General features: G+C 35.5%; 1 pseudogene; it reads left to right on the top strand.

The window, feature by feature from the left end:
• The first annotated feature begins 17,460 nt into the window (after positions 1-17,460).
• LOC143618390 (protein EXORDIUM-like 3 pseudogene) lies at positions 17,461-18,248 on the top strand (annotated as a pseudogene).
• The last annotated feature ends 2,345 nt before the right edge of the window (positions 18,249-20,593 follow it).

The following is a 20,593-nucleotide window of genomic DNA, read 5'->3' as shown; positions in this document are numbered from 1 at the left end:
GCCCAGTGCATAATTAGGAGTGCATATGCGTATACGTACGTATATGTACAAGTATACATATACGGCAGATGTGTAGGTTCGGCGTATACGGGCTCATATGTATCTGGCGTGAATGTACTCATACGCTGGAGAACATATAAGGAGCAACGGACCAACGGTGGTGTATGGTCGGCCAGAAAAGCAGCATGCAACAACGGTGGTCGATATATAATATAAGGCTGAATTAGGAAAAAAAATCAAAATTTTGCTCGAACCAGAATCGAACATATAACATCAGTTTACAAAACCAACCATTCACCATTCACAAGCTATGTATATATAATACAACAATATTGTTATAATACTATTACATACATGCAATATCGCGATCTATATGGTTATACAATACAAACCACAAGGACCAATAACGTAATTTACTCGTTAAGCAAAGGAAACAAGGTTCTCCTATATAAAGGATGTTATCATATATCAAAATTTTTAACACACAACCTAGAAAAAAAAACATAACCATGTCTAAGTCTGCATACTTGATGTGGTGTGCTGGGTGGTATAAAATATTGTAAAGGATTGGAATGTAGCTTTAGCACAAGATCGTGTTTTAAATTTATAAAAGTGATTTCTACTAAGACTAAACACACACAAAATAGGCAACGAAAACTTCATCTTGATGCTACAAAAACTTCATACATATAATATTGTTTATAAGTGTAACTAAATAGGTCAATAGCAAATGGTTATGACCTAGTGTTTTACCGTAAACACGGGCGATAATAAACCCAATTGTTGTCGGTCTCGGGTGTTAAGGCGGTGAGTCGTGCAAATTCGGACATTATAGGTTACGCTTGTTATGATATAGACATTGTTGGTAAAACATTAGCGTTAAAGCCCGAAAAATAAGTTCGTCAATGTAACGTATAAAAAGATTAACAAATAAACAAATAAAATATACGATCTTTATTTGGTCGGTAAACCTAGAGTATGGCAAAACCCAAGTGTTATCGGTCCCAGGTATCGAGGCGGTAACTTGACACGAGTTTGGCCGGTTTCGCTTACTTTTGTTATAGTTTCGGGGCTAAAAAGTAAAAGTAATAATATAAAAATTGATCCACCTTTATGTGTTTGTTGGCATATGGTTAATTGGGATCAAAACTGTAGCATCCCAAATTTCGTTTAATCTTTTAAATGAATTGAGTTCAATTAAACTATAGAAAATAAATGTAATTATCTAAAGTAGAAGGAGAATAAGTGTCATTAGATGAAAAATTAAACATGAAATTCTGCCCTCTTTCTATAATTATAGCCACCATCTCATTCATAACCATCCTTGCCTTCACACCTCAAGAAAACACATACTTCTCTAATTCCCGTTTTTGAGAAAATAGCACACAAAGACACGACGATTCCCGAAGATCTAACCATCGGACCGGTCTCAAATTTTAACTAATTGTTCATGGAATATAAAAGAAAATTTCCACTGATCAGATCTTCGATCAGAGGTCGGGAAGTTCGGTTTTTATCAGCAAAACCGTAACAGCTAAAAATGGACTTTCCCGGCAATTGTTTCTGTTTTCCGGCAACTGTAGCGGCGAATTCCGGGGCCGGAAGTGGTCGACTCTGGTATAGCTCAGCGACCCGGTCATGTGGCCTCTTGAATCACTCAAATCGGAGTTCGTTCGATATGGTTTTGGGCTTCTCGAGTGATTTCAGACATAAACCTCAAAGGTGCGTGTTTGTTAAAAAAACTTACTTTTCGTGCACGGATTTGCATGAAACTTGGTAGGATGATAGACCGGGTCATGATTATTGATAAAGTAATGAACTTGATAGAAAACGGGTTAGTTGGTTCGTTTAGGGTAAAACGAGTAGTATTCGTTTAGGGTAAAACGAGTAGTATTCGGTTTGTAAAACGAGTTATGCCCTTCTTTAGTTGTAAACGAAGTCGGTTTTGCATGAAACTTTGTGGAAATCATTTATTTCAGCTGACCCTACATTTTAGAACTCGACACTGCAGCCCCGTGATGCCGAATGAGCCGTTTGGATCTAGATCTAGCTTTATTCGGGTGTTTAATCAACCAAAAACGAGCTTAAGGACCACCTTAGCTCAGATCTGGACACCCCGAAGCTACCTAGGTCAAACCTCGATCAACCATGGTGGTTAATGACGGCTGACGGCGCCAGAATCGAAGAAAACCCTTAGAAACACGTAATAAGGAGCTGAACTGAACTTATACGGGCATATAAGTATATATATACGTCGTATAAGTCTAAGTAGAGCATAAGTTTGCACCGTATAAGTGTGCTTAACATATAAGTATAAGCAGCAGTGTATATGTAAGCCGTGTACGTAGGTAGCGCATATGTATATGAGCGTGTATGTATGCATGTAACGTGTATGTATACAAGCGTATATGTATGTATGTATGTATATAAGCGTATATGTATACATGCAACGTCTATGTATGCATGTAACGTGTATGTATGTATGTATGTAAACGTATATGTATGTATGTGTTGTGTATGTATATGGATGTATATGTATGTCATATACGCTAAGGAACTTACATGCTAGACGACTTATATGCTGGGGAGACTTACACGCCAAAAGAACTTATAAAGACCAAAGTGATTTTCCAAAATAAACGAAAGACAAACATTGTATACGTACGTAAACGATAGATAAGGACTTATATGATATGTGAGCTAATGATAAGTAATTAATTAATAAGGAAACGCTTAAAACGGGAAATGACTTAGAAATATAATATAATTAGGAGTAGTAAAGTGATGCTTGCTAATTGATACACAGTTAGCCGTGCACAACTAAAGAAGGGCATAACTGTAAATTCATAAAGGAATCGCTTACAAGTGAGTTTCTAGCCCTTTTTCTCTGTTATGTTTTTCGGGTCTGTGTGCATACTCAATGTGATTAGTTAATACACTTACCTTGAGTGGTAAGTGTATGATATGTGAATGTTTTAAGAATGATATATGAATTATATATAAATGATATAGAAAATGTTAAGAGTATGCATGAAAGTATAAATAAATATATATCTATAATGAATTGTATGTATGGTTATATGATTGGATGGTTAAGAAGAGAACATACTCTAATAATATCTGTGAATGTAGGGAACATACCCTAATAATATCTGCGAACATATGGAACATACCCTATCAATTATGCGAACGTAAGGAACAGACCCTAATAATATCTGCGAATGTAGGGAACATACCCTAATAATATATGTGAATGTAAGTAACATAGCCTAATAATATATGCGAAGTTATAGAGCGAAATGCTCTTTAAAACATATAGATAGTTATGTACGAAAGAAAGTATGAAAAATGTAAGTATGAAAGTATGGAACAATGCAGATATGAAAATATAGAAGTATGAATATATGTATGAGTGTATGTATAAATGAAACAAGCAAGTTAAGTATGTAATATGTATCTACGGATATGTGTGTGTGTGTGTGTGTGTATGGATGTAATATATGTTGCCTGATTAACTAAAACTCACTCAGCGTAGCTGACTTTTAGTATGCGCATATGCAAATAGGATGAAGGAGCTAGCTTGAGGGGAACACATGGCATTGAGTGAACTGACTGGCATCTAGTGAAGAAAAATTATGATGCTAAGACAATTTGAAAGTTTAAAGACAAGATTTGGAATGTTTTGTAATGAATGGTTAACATTTTATTTATTCCGCCAAAAGTTCTAATTCACTCTGATATTTAGAACTGTGTTTATAAGTAAATCCAACGCTAAAATAGGGCACCGGGACCGGGGCCTAACAAAAACGCAATTTACAATTTTGTCAAATCGTGTTTTTAAGTTGGAATTTGAATCAACGGTTTATTTGAGCCGCGTACGTAATATATGATAAGTTATTATTGAATTCTATCTCTCTATCTACATATGTGTGTGTGTGTGATGGTTCATACGAGAAGTCAAGTTACAACAAGAAGCGCGAGAAGTAATCTGGACCGCTTATTCAGTTTTTAGTCTTAAATAATTAAAAATAAATGAAAAGGGTACTAAATAAACAATAAATATTCTCTTTCCAATTAGTATAATTAATTAAACCATTTTAATTAACTCTTTAGCTAATATAATTAATCAAATACAATTAGTCAAAGAAAAATTCAATAAATCTATTAAAAAAGATGAAGAAAACAATAACTTTATTTTTATAAAATTCTTATATTCTCTCTTCATTTCACCCTGTACAACAATAATTTCTCCATACATATTTTCAACTTCTTTCTACACAAGTTTAAATTCTTCCATCATATCTTCTATAAATAGGATCAGGCATTAGTACGCAGATTTAGACATGCTTATGTTTTTTTTCCTAGGTTGTATGTTGGAATGTTTGATCTGTGATAACATCCTTTATATAGGCGAACCTTGTTTCCTATGCTTGACGAGTAAGTTACGTTATTGGTCTTTGTGGCTTGTATTGTATAACCATATAGATCGCGATATTGCATGTATGTAATAGTGTTATATATTAAATATATGTATTATAACAATATTGTTTTATTACATATATATATGTGTGTGTGTTGTGCAACAATATTGTTATAATACATATATTTAACATGTAACACTATTACATACATGCAATATCGTGCTTAATATGGTTATACAATACAAAACACAAGGACCAATAACGTAATCTACTTGTTAAGCATAGGAAACAAGGTTCGCCTATATAAAGGATGTTATCACAGATCAAACATTTCAACACACAACCTAAAAAAATACATAACTATGTCTAAGTCTGCATACTCATGCCTGATCCTACTCATTATTCTAATTGCGATCCTACTCATTATTCTAATTGCAGGTTTGTTACTCGGTTTGGTACTTTCATTATAAAGCAATACCTTATTATTTTATGTTTTCAATTAACTAAAAATATTGCTTGTTTGTTTCTCAGTTGAACATTCATATGTTCAAGGATGAAATGCAATTTTGAAGATGATTAATTGTAATAGTGATGAATGTGGGAAACAATGTTTCAGTATCTATAAGGGCACCGGAAGATGCGAGTATCAACATGTTCCCCATGACCAATTAGTTTGCTCGTGTACTTACCCATGTAGATGAACATGGGATCCTTTTTAATAATACATATTGATGCTTCTTTAATTTACTTATAACTTTCATCTTGATACTACGAAAACTTCATACGTATAATATTGTTTATAAGTGTAACTAAATATGTCAATAGCAAATGGTTATGAGCTAGTGTTTTACCGTGTACGATAATAAACCCAATTGTTGTCGGTCCCGGGTGTTAAGGCGGGAGAGTTGTGCAAATTCGGACATTATAGGTTACGCTTGTTATGGTAAAGATACCGTTGGTAAAACATTAGCGTTAAATCTGAAAAAAAGTTTTTGATACAAAATCTGAAAATTTGAATCACACGATTCAAAACATTTTTCTGATAAAAAAGTGAATCACATGATTCAACAATACATCCGCTACATAACTTCAGAAACAAAGTCTAAAACCTTCATGTTAAAATTAGTAAAGAACATAAAGACTCTTTTGATTTGATTAAAAACTTTTACAACTTTACACCATGTAAAGAACTTAAAAGACTAATTTGATTTAATCAAAAACTTTTACAACTTCTCACCATCTGAACAACAAAATATTGAATCATGAGATCTATAAACAAGTCTGATAAACTGATCACATAATTCTATGTTAGACAATAATTTTACAGCAAAAAGGGGCCACAAAATCTCATTTCGATTTAGGCCTCCGTAATTGGTGAGACGGCCTCGACCAAACAAACTTGGATTTTGAAAAACAACCATAATGCGACCATTTTTCAAAGTCTGGATTTCATTTACAAAAACCTTTAAAAAAATAAAGCACTTAGAATAATGATGACATCCACATACCTCAAAAAAATAATCTACACCCAATCTGTCAATTTCATAACATTTTTGTTTTCTGCAATACAAACAGTATTTTCTTAACAAAGACTTAAAACAAATACCCTAATAAAAACTGCACAGACCTTAGAAGTTTATGTGCAATTAAAACAAAAAACAATCTAAATTCCTTGTATCATGTGATAGTATTTATTAACTCTTAACGAAACCTCACGTTTGTAAAGAATTTATAATTACAAAATTTTCTTGTATCAAAGTCTCAGAATTTCCATTATTTCAAGAACTTTGTTGATAAGACATGATACGGGGACAAGAAATGTAATTGTAATAGTTTAGTCCAAAATGTAAAAATAGAAAGATTAGGGACTTGATTGTAATTGTGTATGTTGCAACGAACTGTATCGACCAAGTAGTTTAGTGGATCGAGTGAGTTATAACGACTCAGCTTAGATGTGGGTGAAATATCTCTCTTAAAGTTCCTCTCCCTAATATCTCTCTTAAAGATTCTCATCGGAGCTAACCTCTGCGCAATTCAATTCCGGCAATCAACAAGCGACAAGCAATGCAACAAGTAATCAAGAAATCAAGAAGGATATTAAGGATCACAAGTTATCGTTGGTTTAATTGGAATGTGTAACGGTGAGCAATCAATCCATGGAAGAACTACGCACAGTATGAATGGGAAGCAAAGAAGCGGCAGACATGAATTCATGCGAATTGAGCAGTGTAAAGACAATGTTGAACGTAATCATGAAGAATCTACAATCAAACAACAATAACAAAGGTGACGCACATACAAGTAATCTCAACAATGGTGGTCCCAGCAACAATTTCAATTTTGAATCCAATTACGGAGATGATGATGATGCACGAAACAACAAAGGCTATGGCCGTTTAACCAAAATCGATTTCCTAAAGTTTGGTGGCACCGATGTTGAAGGATGGCCCCTCATATGTGATCATTACTATGCAATTGATGAGACTCCAGATCGATTCAAATTGAGGTCTGCTGTAATTCATTTAGAAGGCAAAGCATTGTCATGGCATCAATCTTATATCAAAACTAGAATTCAATCACAGCCTGAGTTGGGGTCGGATGAGTATGTGCGAACCATTACTGCTAGGGTTTCATCAATTTTGATAGAAGATGCAATGGGAGCTTTAAACCAAACTTGAAGGGAACAAATAAAACTATAAAATTGACGAAATATGAAAATTTTAAAGGGGTAAAAATACTTGTAAGCTTATATTTATGTGTTTTGTCTATATGTTTATATATAAAATAAATTAAAAATATTCAAGCCCAACCGAACCGAGCAGACCTTTGCTCGTTGCTTGGCTCGTTTACAAACCGAACCGAGCAGAGCGGCTCGTTTTCAATCGAGCGAAAAAACGAGCGGGCATTTTCTGAGCAAATTCCGAGCTAACGGAGAGCGAGTTCGAGCGACGAGCGATTTAGACGGCCCTAGATTGAAGTATAAATGGATCAAACTGCTTTAGCTTTCTCTAGCTTATAATTTTATTTATTTATTTTTGTTAGTGTTATTAGTTACTAATCTGTTTAATAGATACGTTGAGTTATAGTTCAATAACAGTGTTAGCATTTGTTTATATGTTCATGTTGGTTGGTTGGTTGGTTGTTGATGTAATGCTTGTCTTTTAAATAAAATAAAATATATTTTAAAGTAAAGAGACTGGTGAAACTACCTTTGTTACATGCACCCCCCATCAACCCCAAACCAATTTCTTCTTTCAAAACTAATTCTAACAGGAAGTTGTCTAGTAAAGAGACTGGTGAAAAAAAGATTAAAGGGAGAGTGCTTTTGGTGTACAGAAAACTATATACCAACACACAATTGCAAATCCAAACAACTATTTCTCTTTGAAATAATTGAGGACAATTGCAAATCCAAACAACTGTTTCTCTTTGAAATAATTGAGGAAGATGAAGAGATCCCTCATGAAGTGCAAGAACAGACTAATATCGTTAAAAGGGGGGGGGGGGGGTGTCTAGGATTGCTTATTGTAGCCAACTTATAACTTTAGGTGTTCAGGATTGCTTTTGGTGTGAGGGGAAAAGTTAATAAGTCACACTTTTTGACTTATTAACTTATTGAAAAGTCATAAGGAGCTTTCATAAGGAATCCCAAACACCGCCCTACATGCTATTATTGGCATACCCTCTTTTTCAACAATGAAAATCATTGGAACTATAGGAACCAAACTTTGTAAACGAATTAATACTGGCTGAAAACTTCAACTGTTCTACTGAAACGGTACCTGATATGCAAGAGTACATGACAAACACCCTATTGCAGTTATTAGTAAGGCTCTTTCTATTAGACAACAAGTTTTATTTGTCTATGAAAAGTAATTACTTGCTATCTTATTGGCTGTGAAACAGTGGCACCACAAATTGATTGGGAAACACTTTGCGATTAAGACTGATGAACAAAGTTTAAAGCACCTATTATCCCAAAAGTTTGTCACACCTCTACAACAAACATGGTTTTATTAACTAGTAGGCTATGATTATGAAATTTGCTGTAAGAAGGGTAGTGATCGATAATCGGGTGGCTGATGCACTATCTAGAGTATCAGGAATGGCTCTTTTACATGTGGCTATTAGTACTTGTGTTCCTCTATCATGACAAAGAATTCAGGATGCTTGGAAGATTGATGAGGATACTAAAGAAGTGATCAGCCAGCTTGAAGCAGGGAAGATAATCAAGAACAAGACATTGGACGGTGAAGCATTAAGAAGGAAAAGCAAGTTAGTGATCGGTAAAGATGCAAAACTGAGACATGACATAATGTTGTATTGTCATGCTTCACCAGTTTGAGGGCATTATGGCTATAAAGCTACTCTTAAAAGACTTCTATTGGAAGCAATGTTCTCAGGATGTATATGGCTTACCTAAAGTACATGGGAAAGATACAGTATTGGTGATGGAGGATAGGTTCACCAAATATGGCCATTTTATACCTATGGGACATCCTTTCACTGCAGTATATGTAACTCAAATTTTCATGAATAACAGCTATAAACAACACAAAATTATTTTAGAATATTTAAAACTTTAAGCAAAGAAACGAACATAATAGAATAACCAGGCACCATTCTCACAAGACCTAAAGAATACCGAAACAGACCATATATGGTATAAAAACCCAATACAACAACCAGTTGAAGGGAAAGGAAGAATATCATATTAAACCAGAAGATACAGACTTTTTAGTAAGACAAATAAAACAATTATCAAGCAATTAAGAAGATATGTATATCTATATACCTTGCATCTATAGTACCCCTATACAGATAGTAACACCAGATTTTTCATCTTCCTTTTATACTATAAAGATTAAGAACGAGCTGGACTTACAGTGAGCACCATAGAGATAGAAAGAAGAACAATTACGACGGAGATCGAACTTGTTGTATTGTCATCAAGCAAAAGACAATATAAATCAGATTACTTCTGTAGCAAGAGCGGACGGATGATTCAGAGAACAACTACCGATATCTGACCTCCAAGAAACAACAACAAACTAGAAACCCACCCTAGATTGAGAGCCTTTGCCCAAACAAACTCTAGACGAATAAACAAGAGATCTGAGTTCTTGATGGTATTGGTATTTTCTTCCATTAGAGAGAGTTGAGTTAGTTCCTGATGAAACTTAACCAATAATGGCTCATGGAGCCTCTTAATGCTTAATCTATAAAGATGATTTATCAAGTGGGGCCTGTGTTTAGCTCACCGATTTATGTTCATATCATTTGGTACCGTACATGGCCGTTTGATCATGTCATGTATTCAATTCATTCTTAAACAACAGTAATCACCACTAAATTAAACTAATCAATTGCAACATATAATAATTTTGACCTAACCTAGCTAATTCAACCAATTAACCATCAACAAACGACCTAATGCATAAGAAATTAATTAATTGCAGCAACAAATAAAAATATAAATTATGAAGCAAACAAATGCGAAACAGAAGAACTAATCAATCTGATAGCAAAAGAAGTTTAAAACCGTAGTCAGTCATATATACCTGACTGACTGACTGACTGACTATGATCTGATATGATCTCTTCTAGAAATTGAATTGGATACATTTATATATCCATACCCCCCACATGCAACATTATTCTATGTCTTGGCATGGAGTAAAGAACCACATGTTTTATCATATCGTATAAGTTAAGTATATACTACGTTTGGTTGAGACGCAGTCAATCACGCCACAAACCAAATCAAAATGTCACCATCCTCAATCTGAGTGTTGAAAGGATGCTTCACATGACATCTAATCTCTAGAACAAATCAAAATTTCACCCCTACCATATGTACGTCAAAATATTCATTCATTTGATGTTGTCTTTATTTTCTTAATTAATATATTACCACTATATGGGTTATCATTCGTTTAACTTATTTTTAAACTAAAAACTAGTATCTTTATCGTGTCAACCTATTCACCATACCAAATAATTGCATATATTTTTTTTAAAGCCAATTATATTGAGAAAAGAAATAAACACACACACACAAAAAAAAAAAAAAAAGCAAACAAGGGGTCCAAAGTACAATCGGTTCTTTTATGGCCAACAAAATTATAAAATAATCTAAATATCATTTTGAGTTAACAAGGGATATATATATATATATATTAAATGGCCAGTGATTAATTCCCATATGTATCCATCAACCTAAAAGAACATCAGAACATGTCAATGTTTAATTGTATATCCTTAATAATATAGTATTATGTAATTTGTCATGCATGCTATATTTTATTCTGTATCAATCTTGATTTCACATATCATCATATATTTTAAAGGTAGACGTGACATTTCAAAATATGTATTTTGTCGGGTGATTAAAAATTGATTGGATTCTTTGTTAGTGCTCCATACCTCAATCGAATATCTTCTAAAATTGAGATAATAGACAAGACATAAAGATGATGGTATCTAACTTTTAGCACCTAAGATATGAAGAGGTTCTCTTACACACCAATCAAGTACCCTAACTACCTCAAGTTAATTGCAATGTATACATAATAGTGACGTGTTTAAGCAAACATTAAGAAAATAGTCAATATATTGGAAAAAAAACATATTTTGGGTGTTTAGGTGTGCCTTTATGGATATTTGTCGCGATGTTAATATCTTCTGAAGTGAACTCGTCAAGGTGAAGACGTGGTTATATATTTTGTGTTCGAACAATCTAAGTTTTAAGTATATAAAGTGTGAACCAAATAGAATTACACATAACAAAACAAGAATAAAAACTTGTGACTCAATCGATAGTAGCGCATGTATTAACAAGCAATGGAGGTGGTAAGTTCTAAAGTGCCATCTTTTGTTTCTTTATTTGAAACAACTTTCTCTACTTGGCCTTGCTTTTTTCTTTATTCTTTATCCTACTTTGTTTAATGTTATTTAGCACTTTTCTTCTTATTTATTAATTGTATACTAAGGGAGTCCCATAATGTTAACGGCTCCACAGATTCAAGACTTGCTGAATAAAGAGAGCAACCAAGGTCCGCAAAATCCACACCACGAAAGCTCAAAGCTTCCTTCGTTAATTTGAACGCTATCAAACTCCGCCTTCCAAACAAAATAGTTGACCGCGGGAATATCCAAAGTGGTCGTGGACCCCGGTAACAACTTCCAAATCAGCACGCACCATTTTAGTATTGAACCATTCCTAGGCATCTGATCCCCTTCATTAAAATTCACCTTATTTAACACTGCCATGATTTTACCAACCTCCTCCCATTCCTGGTTATGATCAAAGGGTTGGGAAATAATAAAGTAGTAGCTTTAAACCACGTGATGCGTCATCACCATTAGAAAATAAGGCTAATGCAACTTTTTAAGTACAACATTTTTAATTATGTTGTATTTGACTCTAATGCAACTTCGCTCAATGCAAAGGTTGCATTAGATAATGCAACCTTTGTCATAAAAAGTTGCAAAATTTTATAGAAATTGCAACCTTTAATTAAAAAGTTGCATTATTACATCATAAATGCAACCCCTATTTAAAAGGTTATATGTACGCCACTGTTATTTTTTTAACTTTGTTTTTATACTTATGTTTTTATTATCTTTTAACATTTCATGATCAAATACAAATATTTCTTAACATAAAAACAATAAAAACCAATTTATTGTTATTATTATGTTTGTTTTTACAAGTGTTTGTTGTTATTTTTTGTTCATATGCGATTATGAGAAGTTATAAATATTTTTTTATTATTTTGTTGTTATTCTAGATTTTTTCATTCTTTATTTGTTATTATAAATGATTGCTTATGTAGATTGGTATTGTCATTGAAGTTGGGATTGTTTCTGACGTACTCATTTTTAATTATTTTATATTAAATTTAAACATTAATTATTTATAAAGTTAATGTGTCCAAAGTTTAAACAAATATTAGTTGAAAACTTGAAATATGACAATATTAAAGCTTAAAAAAATAAAAGATGAATATTAAAACTTTTTTTACCAAAAGTTCCCACCAATTTTGTTCTCGCCCGCTGTCAGGCAATATTTTTAATTCCCCACACCCAAAATAACTTCCTCCCCTAACCCTAACCTCCTTCCCTCGCTATCACACGTAGACAAAACCAAAATTCGACCATTTATTAATTTTTGTTTGATCATATTCTGTTAATCAGGTTCAATTTGTCCATCAAATTTTTTTTTTTGTTCTCAATTTGTTTTTGTTGGCGGTAATGTTCATTTGGATTTGGTTCAGGAGGTCTTCGCCATTGGAAGGGCTTGTTTGATTTGGTATATTCATGAACAAGTTAGATGGGGTGAATGCTAAATCTTGTATCTTTAGAAATCAATTGAAGAAATCAAGTGGTTACATAAATTTTGACTCACTTCTAAGTTTTAACTGTTGTATAGATATGTGGGTTTAGAATATGCAAATAGTGGGTTCTGAACGAAAGCAAACACTCGCTGGCATCTAAGTCCCGAAAGCGGAAACTCCAAGAATGGTTAGTTTCTTACTATCTTGTTCAACTTTAAATTTGAAGCTTGTTTGGAATTAGTTGTGAAACTTGATTCAAGTTATTGATTTTAGGTGAAACTTTCGTGACTACACTTATTGATTTTAGTTGAAACTTTTGTGACACACTTATTGATTTTAATTAGTTGTTCTTGTTGAAATTTGAACGAAACTTACTTGAAATTTATGACATCGGGTTGAGCGAAGTGTATATCTTGGCTAGAAAATAAAATCCTAATGTTGTTGCAAACTATTCGAACAATCTCTTTCGCTTTGGGAAACCACTTCATTGTATGTACTATTATTCAAAGTTTCTTGTTGAATTAATTGCATTTGTTATAACCTTAATACACATGTACATTATAACTAGCATTATTGTATTTATTTTTATACCTTTTAATATTTTTGATTTGTGTATCTCCAATGGAGTTACTAATGCATAAATAATTAGTTTGTGATATTTTTGTATGGCTTAGATAAAAGAACATAAAAGTAGTTTCTAGCCATTTAGAACTTTTACAAGACATAAATGGCCGTATTAGGTTGGTCAAGCACCATGACTTTTGGCACATTAGGATTTCATTTTACTATGATTCTTGTCCTGGTATTGTCGTACCCAAACAAAAATAATCATTTGTTAAAACAAAACAATGAATTTTAGAATATGAATAAAAGGTGTTTAAATTTTGGAAAAAGAAAAACGAATGTTAAGATGCAATTTTCAGATGCAGCTTTGCTGAAGCATCCAACCACCTCATTATCTCTGCATGAGATCCTGTAAGTAACCATTTTTATTCTAAATTGTATGTTTATTCTACATTCTCAATAAGACAATAACTATTGAATTATGAGATAATGTAAACAGAATCTAAGATTGTATGATGATGGAGGGTCTAAGCTGGCTTTGGAAGTTTACGTGGAACTGGTGCTTATGGATTGTTGTTTTCAAGGAAAGGCATGTGCATTTAGTATCGTTTCTCATTCATGTTCCATAACAAGGTTTGTTTTAAGGTTTACATGTTTTAATTAAATCGAGTTGACAATTTAAACTTTATACTCAAAATTTAGAAATTAATATGTCCTTGGGTTCTGATTTTACTTAAGCAATATCCCTTGATTAATCTCTCATATATAATTTTGATATATAGAATTATTCAAAGCGAGTCCTGAAATTGAAAAAAACATGATTGCTTGAAATGCGAAAATAAATTGGAGAGGACCAATCAAAGGAAAAAGGTTGAGCTAAAAGCTATGTGGATAGATCTTCACAACTAACAAACAAACTTTGAAGCTACGATTCGGAGTGTTATGGAAAAACTATCTACTAGAGTACTTCAAGATCTTAGAGACGAGTCACATGATTTTGTTAGTTTTTGTAATTGTATTGACTAACATTGTTATATCTTATTGGACATATGCTAAATTATGATATACAATTATCATTTATATTTATATTATTATAGTGTTGGTGTAATTGAGATTCCAGTTTCTTTTAGTTCAAACTATGAGCATTTGTTGTAACTAAAATCTTAAAAAGTGTTGCGTTTGACGTTAAAAGAGGTTGCATTAGAATGTGGCAAAGGTTGCATTTGTATGTTAGAAAAGTTGCATTAGCATGTCAAAAAGGTTGTATTTTAAAAGGGTTGCATTTGAATACTAAATGCAACATTTCGAGAAAGGGTTGCATCATCTTAGAAAAAGGTCGCATTATATTTAATGCAACTTCACCTAATGCAGCCCTTGACAACAGGTTGCATTAGGCCTAATGCAACCTTTCCAAGGCCTAGTGCAACTTTTTACCGGGGTTGCAACAGCTTCATTTTCTTGTAGTGCATAAACGCGCTGGAGTAGAGAAATGTGACGAAAACATAAGGTAGGACAACCTCTCTGATGGTTGCACAACAGTCAAGAGATCAAGAGGGTTTTGAAGGGATCGAGTTATATTACACCCAAGAGATCAAGAGACAACGACACTGATAACGTGTTAAAAACAATAGAAAAAATGAGAGAAAACTTTTGTTACAATTGTATCAACCCTAAGGCTATAAAATTCAGAAATAGAATAATAATTACTCATTAACTGTGAGGATTCCTATTTTCATTACCACAATTGAAATTACTTATAAACCCTAAGGCTATAAAATTCTTGTTATTCACAATTGTTGATGCGTTTTCTTTATTAGTTTTGGAATGTTGAGATAGTTAATTGAGACCCTGATTGTCGGTCGATTTGGAAGATTGTCTCTTGTCCCCCATATGCAAAAATCTAGATGCCAAAGTATGCATTGGAAAATTGTTGCAAGAGGATTTATTGGATGCTGTGAATAGTCTGTTTTTCTAATGAATAAGATGAATTATATTAGTTTCTTAAAATTAAAAAATTAATCAGTTGCTAAACTACAAGTCGATGTGTTTCTTCTCATCCCCATCTTGGAGATGAGGTTAAAATATTGTAAAATACACATTAAATAAAAGAAAAAGAAAGGTAGGGAGAATTAAATGGTGTAAAATGCAAAAATGTGCCAAATAAAAACAAAGTATGATGTGATGGGGAAGAATCTGTCCATGTTAGATTGAGAGATACGAACTTTTCCATTTTAGAAAGGTTGGTTATTGGAAAAGTGTTTCTTAATCCATCAATTGAGATAAGTTGTTGTACTTGATGGTCGGCCATATTGTTAAAGATGTGACGTGGCCACCACCAAAGAAAAAATTAATGCAATCACCAACACCAAACAAAAGAGGGGGGGGGGGGGGGGGGGGGGGGCTGCTTTTAGTTATTAAAAGTGATAAGTCATGTGCCAAACACACTCGCAAATGTTTTGTAATGTTTTTCTCTTTGTTCTATAAAAAATACATATAACTATGACATGCTTGTTTATATCATCTCACTATTTATTTCTTGCATGTCACTATATAGAGGTGCACAAATCTGGTATTAAAAAAAACTCGGGTTTGGATATGGAACCGGGTTTGGGAATCATCGTATTGGAAAATCGGGTATTAGCAGTATCCGGGTCGTGTTCGGGTCCAAGTATTGGCTTGAAAAACCATACCTTATGAACCGGGTTTGAGTCGGGTATTGAACCGGGTCTTCGAATACCCTATTTTCGGGTATTGAAAAAACCCCATTTCCGGGTATATGAATACCCTATTTTCGGGTATTAAAAAAAACCAGATTCTACATAGATAGTTTCGGTCCTTCCGGATTAAATAAAACCACTAAATCATCTTCGATGAAATTGATCGTCTTCATTGAGTCCTGCGGGTCCTGAGTTCCAATTGTCTTTTCAAAAAGTCTTCGACTCGAGCCTCTCGACATGTTTACATGTTTCAAAATCTTTATTGAATCCGACCTCAACATGAAACCACAATGAATGCAATGAGCTCTCGCTGAACCGGACGACATTTTGCCATAAATTGAAATAAACCCAAATTGATGATAATCGAGCTGTAGAACTAGAAACAGTGCCAACATAAGAGGAATCCATTTTCTTCAAGTGTTGTGACTATTGAGATGTGACTAAAACCAAATGTCAACAAACTATTTTTTATACTACTTCTGGTGTAGAAAACTAGAGATAAATTAAAAGCATATCAACGGTCAAAATTAAAAAAGATAGTAACCGCTATTTTTTGAGTAGTTTTGGATTTTTTTTGTTTGGTATATCCAAAGACAAAATGTGTTGCTCTAAAGAATTATATATCGCCTCAAAAAAATCCGTTGGAGAATGAAAGATCATCTATATGGGTAGCCATACAATCAGTGCCTAGTGCTACACATACATAAGTGCACAAACATTAATTTCCGGGTATGCAAAAAACACGATTCGGGTATGCAAAAAACCCGGGGTTCGGGTATAACTAGAGCCGGATTTCGGGTATAACTAGAATCGGGTTTCAGGTATTATTGTGTTTAGATCGGGTTCAGGTTCAGGTTTCAACATTGAAAGTCATACCCTAATGGTACCTTACAGGTAGGTTCGGGTTCGGGCCTAGGTTCGTTTTTTTTTTTCAACTCTATTACTTTGTAGTTGTCATTTTCCAATCTCGACAACTCTTCTTGTTTTTCCTCGACTTCAACTCATGTGTGCATCATTCCGTTTTGTTCAACCTTTTCCATTGACCTTTGGTCTCCACTTGTCCACATTTCATCAACAAAGTGAACCAACTAGACTAAACCAACAAGTTAACAAACTAACCCCTCACCCTTGTTCTCTCTTTCTCTGCCTAAGACCCCCCTACACACACACAACGCTAGGGGACCCCCTCTTGTTTTTTTTAAAACTTCCATTTCACCATTGATTATGTTAAGAAGACATACTGTCCCATACATCATATATCAACCCTTTCATTCTCACTTCACCACCAACTCCCAAGTTCAAAATACACTGATCTCCACCACACCAAACATCGGCCATAGCTACTTATTTCTCTACTTTCTGCTATCTTCTCTCATTTTCACTCATCTTCCTCTCCGTCTTCACCCTTGCTCCACCAGCAGATCACGTTGTTACAGCAAAGTCGACTGGCACCATGAAATATCACAATGGTCCCGTATTAAGCTCCAACATCTCCGTGTACCTGATATGGTACGGCACCTGGCCAGCAACCCATAAGCGAATCATTCGGGACTTTATCGAGTCCTTCAACGCCCCAAGCGTCCGCTCTCCATCGGTCGCTGACTGGTGGAGAGCCATAACCATGTACACGGACCAGACCGGAGCCAATGTCTCACGGTCCCTTGCATTGGGAGCTGAAACAGACGATCATGAATCACAAGGTCGAACCCTAACCCCACTCTTGATCCAATATATTATCGCCTCGGCCATCAGGACCAAAACCAACCCCATCCCTGCGAACCCCAGGGGTGGGGTTTATCTGGTCCTCATAGCCGAGGACATTTACGTCCAAACATTCTGCCAAATATGTGGATTCCACTTGTTCACCTTTCCCGCTATAGTCGGGTTCACCCTACCATTTATCTGGGTGGGTAACTCAGCCAAGTTGTGTCCAGTTGTTTGCGAGTGGCCGTATGTGGTTCCACACTACATGCCCAAGGACGTGAAGCCACTTAAATCTCCAAATGGAGTCCCCGCGGTTCGTGGACGCAATGGTCGACGCCATAGGTAACAAGCTTGCCAACCTTTCAACAAACCCTTTGGAGAACGGGTGGTATGCGGATGAGGCTTCGGCTCAAGGGGAAGTTGGATATCTCTGCCAAGGGTGTTGGGTTTCAACGGTGGTTCGGAACGAAAACGGACAAACCTTTTTAACCCGTTTAAGTTAATAATTCGTTTAATAGTTATTAATCAATATTAATAATCAAATATAAAAACGAGTTATGAAAACGCAGCGGAAAGTTAAACGATTTAATCGAACCAAAACGGAAACCCGAACCCGGATCCGATTACAACCATTATACGAGTAAGAATAAACATAAAGTAAACAACCATAGATGGGTATTCGATATACCTCGGTTATACACAAACCGGGAAGATACCGAAGGCTAACGAGATGAGCTAGATGACACAATCAACAACACCAAGCAAATCCGGCAACAGCAGCGACTAGCGGCGGCGATGGCGGATTCCGGCGAGTTGTATAACGGCGGCAATAGGCAGCAAATGGCAGCAGACAACACAAAACAGCAGTGGCTGGTAGCTGTGGTGGTCCGGTGGTTTGCTGCGGTGGTCAGGTGGCTGCCACGTTTTTCCGGCGGGTCTCCGGCAGCAGCAAACAGCAGCAGCGGTTTTCCGGCGGGTCTCTGATAACAACAAACATCAATAGCAGCTCGGTTATAGACGGACAAGAAGCACCAGTTAGCTATGGGAGGCTGAGATGGTGGTATTTGATGTCAAAAGACCGGAGAAGGTGGCGGCGCGTTTTTCCGGTGGCCGGAAAAACGGCCGGCGGTGGTGGCGGCTGGACTGGTGAGAAAAGGGAGGCTAGGGTTTGTTAAAGTTGCCATAAATAGATAATATTATGTATTTATAGATAACACATTTAGGGTTTAACAATTAAACCAATTTGGGCTTAAGCCCAATTAACCAAATAAAGCCTTTAATCAACATCCAGTCCACCTAATATATATATTGTGTCGGGCCTAATTATTATTTAAGTAGGCCTTTGTCTCGTTACCCCCGGTGTAACTCTGTCCGGGTCACATTCGGGTCGGTCACGTTTGTAACATCTGCCCAAATCCGACCCGACCCAGATACCCGTTTTCTGATCCGATTCTTTTTATGATTTAAAAATTAATTATAATCTTTATAAATCTAACCTTTAATAAATCTTTATGTATATATATATTTTTAAAATGTTTCTTCCGCCTCTCCTTCCTCTTCTTCTCTTTTCTTTCCGCCGTCCCGCCTTCTTTTCTCTTGTCGCCATCCCCCCCCCCCCTTTTGTTTAACCCTTGAGCCTTGAACCCCTTTTTCTCTTAACTCCTTGATTGTCCTTTGGCTCTTCCCGCCTAAGGATGTCTGCGCAGCTCCACGCACTAAACTCCTTACAAGGAAGCCTGCGTGAAGATTGACTGTTCCTGCGCTACGCGCTAGGAACTGTAGTTCTTCCCGCGGCGCGCTAAGAATGATACTTCTCCGCGCGACGCGCTAAGAATTGTAGATCCTCCCGCGACACGCTGTAAATTTGTAGTTCTTCTCGCAGCGCGCTAAAAATTGTAATTCTTCCCGCGACGCGCTAAGGATTTATGTTCTTCCCGCGACGCGCTAAGGATTTCAGTTCGTTCCGCGACGCGCTAAGGATTTGTGGTTCTTCCCGCAGCGCGCTAAGGTTTGTGTGTCAGCCTTCTGTGTGTGCCTTCGCGCTCGCGCACTCAGCTTTCTCGCGCTAAGTCTTGTGTCTTTTATCTTGATTTATCCAGCCGTTTACCTTTGGTGATATCTTATCTTTTGGGCTGTTGACCTAACTTGCTTTGTGTCTGAAAAGTTACTTTCGGCGCAGCATGCGCGTCAATCCTATTGGTTGACAGAAAAAGGTGACTGACAATATCTTTTGAGATCTTCTTTTCCTTATCTTGAACAGTGTTTGCCTGACATATCCCATGTGCTGTGAACAGTAACCTGACAGCTTTTTCCCCTTTTCTGCTGCCATATCTTTTGCTTAGATTTGGTGAGATATTTTCCCCTTTTTCCGGGATTATGTTCCCTAGGGTTTGCCTATTTATACCCAGCCATTTTCTTTAACATTTCACACGCAGACACTTAATCTCTTCTCCTTCTCCCTGCTGAAGATCCTCGCAGCACAGCCGTCAACATAACTCCAGCTCTCCTTGCCTCTGTTTTTCTTTCTCTTCTTTTCTGCCCAGATCTCGGTTAGTAAATGTTTATAATTTGTTTAAGTAAATCGATGCATATTACCTATGGTTAGTTATAATCAAGACACTAAAACCAATCGTTAAACCGATAATCTTATTTATAGGTTAACTTTGCTTGTTTGGTTCTTGCTTTATTTATCTTCATCGCACCGTTTATCATGTGAGTTATCTCGTACCTAATCCCTTTTTATTTTTAATGTTTTGGGATGTTCATGTGTTCATACAAACTTAGAGTCTTAAACTGTTTATGAACTTTAGTCGCGCAGTATCCCATGTGTTTGAGGATGTTTACTTGG

Source organism: Bidens hawaiensis, unplaced genomic scaffold, assembly GCF_021521415.1.
Source record: "Bidens hawaiensis isolate Kalapana, Puna unplaced genomic scaffold, B.hawaiensis_p1.1 tig00072250_1, whole genome shotgun sequence".
Classification (NCBI taxonomy): Eukaryota; Viridiplantae; Streptophyta; class Magnoliopsida; order Asterales; family Asteraceae; genus Bidens; species Bidens hawaiensis.
The sequence above is the reverse complement of the archived record's forward strand: the minus strand, read 5'-3'. Positions and strand labels throughout refer to the sequence as shown.